Genomic DNA, 3,532 nt, shown 5'->3' with positions numbered 1-3,532 from the left:
AAAACTTAACGTCTCCTTTATCTTGCCAGTATAGTGTTTAACATGGCAGTATTTCATCGGGTGATGCATAATCGCCATTTACCGTCTAAAAACATCACTCATCGCGACGTTAGGATAACGTACCCTCAGAGACCAATTTTCTCATTAACATATTATTTGTCTGATTCATAAATCTGTATTGTGCCGTTAATTGACCTTGACAGGTGTCACATGAAAAATGGTTGGATTATCCTATGAAAAACAGCCCCCCCCGGACCAAATTTCATTATGAAATCTAATCCCCCCCCATGAAAAAAGTTCCACACCTTACGCGGTTTGATGGAATGTATGCATACGCCAGAAATCAGATTTATTGAAAAGGGAAATGTTTAGAAAATGCAGCAAAAATAAATAAAAACTGAAAATATAAAGATAGAGTATTTAGATTGGCCAAAAATAAGCAATTGCATGTGCCTGAGAGTTATGTGCCAACTGTTTTTATTCAAATGCTTATGTTTTCTATAATAATAATAATAATAATAATAATAATAATAATAATAATAGCTTTTTTCCATGATGATGATGATGATGATGTTATCAATTTTATTATAAGAAAAAATAAACGTTTGCCAACGAGACAGAGATTTGACTGTTTTTTCTGTTGTATAATCGCAGCCATTACCAACTTAGACTTAATTTTCACATTTTTTATTTACACTCAATTCACTGTTTACAAATCATGCACAAAAGCAAGTAGGACAGTATCAAACTACGCTTTTTATCAGACATTACAGATATGTAGATACAAATTAAGAGAAAAAAGCTCTTTTCCAATGAGCACGCAGAAGGGTTGACGGTTCGTGACGTGACGTTTGACGTGAGTCTGTGTCCATGCTCAGGCAGCATGAGTTTGCTGTCAAAATGTCCGGAACAAAGCGACGGCGATATTCTTTGACACTTTTTCACATATGTGTGGTCAAATTTGAACATAGTTTGCTGGAAAAGATTTATATTTACTGTCAAAAAGGTTCCAAAAAGGTCTGGTACCCTGATCCGATGCATTCCGGCAGGACTCAAGCTCTGTAAATATCAAAGATCCTGGCATAGCCCCCACTTCTTACATCCATCTATGAAACAGGACACAAAAAGTTTCAATTAGAAGAGAGGTGTCAAGAAGGTAGACATGAGTCCTTTTTATAACTGCATCTTAATCTGATAGCTAAAAAAACTGCATTATACTGTCACTATGGGTGATCCAACTGTGTTTATAGCAAAGATATTAACGAGACATTTATGCAAGCACATTGGCTTCATTAAAATATGAATTATGCAAAGCATTTCCCATTACTATGAGTCAGTCCTCTGTAACATTATGACATCTGAAGACACGGGGAAATAGGGCTAACACTTCCCACATTCATATACTGGGCTCATTATAATTTTTAGAATCCATTATGAAGGGGGTGCAGGAAATAAGGGCTACAAGATCAATCACAGAATACATCTGCAAGACTTAGAATTTTATTATTTGTGTTATTTTAGGTATTTATTGTGGTGTCAGAATCAGCATATTAAGGTAAACCTATGGTTCAAACCATAATAAACTTAACCAAGAGGCGGAACAGAAATACAGGTTTATAACGTTATATAAGACTGAGACACCATTTTTATAAAGTTATATATAGTTGGCACAAATACAGTATATTATATAAAAAAAAAACATAATAAAGTTGTCTGACATTTAAATAGTCTAAAATAATAAGTTATGCTGCTACGCCTTATCCTTACGTGACTCTTCTTTGCCCTTTTGCAGTGTTTTTTTTTTTTTGTCTTGATGTGTCTGGCAAGTTGAAATATTTTTATGTTGTAGCTGTGCACAAAATACGTATGTTTTACCGGCTTTGTGGGAACCATGAGGAATATTCTCATTACATAAAATGAACGATAGAGACTTTGGTAAACTAGCTGAAGATTTTCAACTGACTTTTAACTTTCTCTTGCTGTGACATCTGTTGCATTACACACACACATTATTGTACTGTTGCACATCGGTATGCTGAAACAAAGTCTACTTACTATATATTAACGAGCACACCAAAATAACCTGAACTGGACGCAATTAGTATGAAAAACCACACACTGGATTTGTCTTCTAAAATGATATGTACTGTCTGAAATGGTTGTTAAATATTTTTAAAAACAGTTTGGAAATTACAAGCAGCATTTCAACCGGTGTATTTTGTTACCTATAACGCAATGAAAACTCAAAAAGCATATTAATCAATATCGTATGTACATCATTACATACATAACATACTTCAATACAAGTCTATTTGGTATTTTTTCCCTGTTCTATTACCGTAATTTTGGAGAGAATCACAAAATAATCCCTAAATTGTAGTAAACTGTATATATATATGCGTGCCGTTATATCTGCTAGTAATCGGACCACATTACGCAGCATGCCACAGGAATTTACCTCTTGACAAAATTCAGCCAAGCTGTGTGTACCCATGGTCCTTCTCCTTATTGCTACTTGTGCACGGTCTTCTACAGTAAGGGTGGAACTGCTGGTAAATGTATTACTTTTTTGTCGAGTAGCCATGTTTTTACGCCAGGGAAATCTTCTTTCGGCGCAAAGTGAAGTACGTACAGTTGCGCACAACAAAAGGCCAACCAATTGTATGTTAGCAGAAGGTAGGAAGAGTCGGTCGCCCTGGCAACCAGCACTGAGTCAGAGTGAGTTAAAATATTTGGTGATTTGAAAAAATCTGGCGCCAATCGGATATTTAAAATGACTGCAGTTCCAATATTTTATGATTTACCAAATACGACTTACGCAGTTTCAGGGTCTATTGCAAAGTTTCTATGCAGTTTAGAAACTCCAAAATCTCTCTCCATTGTCATGAGAATGAGACATAGCACGCACATATCACACACACATCACGCAATTGGAAGTGTGCGGTCAATAACATGGTATATATATATATATATATATATATATATATATATATATATATATATATATATATATATATATATATATATATATGCTCTGAGCACACTCTTAAACTCGGGAGATGTTCAAGGAGGACAGAGATATTTTAAACTCCTGTAGTGGTTTTGTTCGTGCACTGGGCGGACTATATGTCCAGACAACTTTTTAATATTCAAGAAAATCACATAGACTCATTTAATTTAACGTTTTAACGAATCAGAGCAGTAGTAGTGCTCTTTTCGGTTTATTAAATGCTTTAAAAATTGGATTGGTTGGTTGCGCAGACCACCATAAATTCCAAGTAAAAAGCAGTCTGGGCGATCCAGTGCTTTACAGGTTTAACAGCATTAGTACTTCAATACAGTAATACAGATAATATTTAGCTCTTCGGCTATAAAATGCAAAAAGCTTAAAATGCCCACCGCTAAATTCTAGAACATTCAATATATATCACTCTCTTAAGACTTAAACATAATGTCTATATCTTATAGCAATGCATCAATATAAAAGAGATATTAAATTCAAATATATGCTTACCTTGCAGTATATGGAAGT

At 34.5% G+C, this 3,532-nt stretch overlaps 1 long non-coding RNA gene across 1 annotated transcript; it reads right to left on the bottom strand.

Annotated features, from left to right (window-relative positions):
- Positions 1–460: 460 nt before the first annotated feature.
- LOC131733022 (uncharacterized) lies at positions 461–2,644 on the bottom strand. Its single transcript, XR_009326015.1, has 2 exons — positions 2,459–2,644; positions 461–1,106 (listed from the first exon to the last, which is right to left on the bottom strand). It is a non-coding gene; the product is annotated as an uncharacterized LOC131733022 (long non-coding RNA).
- Between the last annotated feature and the right edge of the window lie 888 nt (positions 2,645–3,532).

The sequence above is a fragment of the Acipenser ruthenus genome, chromosome 3, assembly GCF_902713425.1.
Source record: "Acipenser ruthenus chromosome 3, fAciRut3.2 maternal haplotype, whole genome shotgun sequence".
Lineage (NCBI taxonomy): Eukaryota > Metazoa > Chordata > Actinopteri > Acipenseriformes > Acipenseridae > Acipenser > Acipenser ruthenus.
Note: the sequence above shows the minus strand (reverse complement) of the source record. Positions and strands in the feature narration are given on the sequence as shown.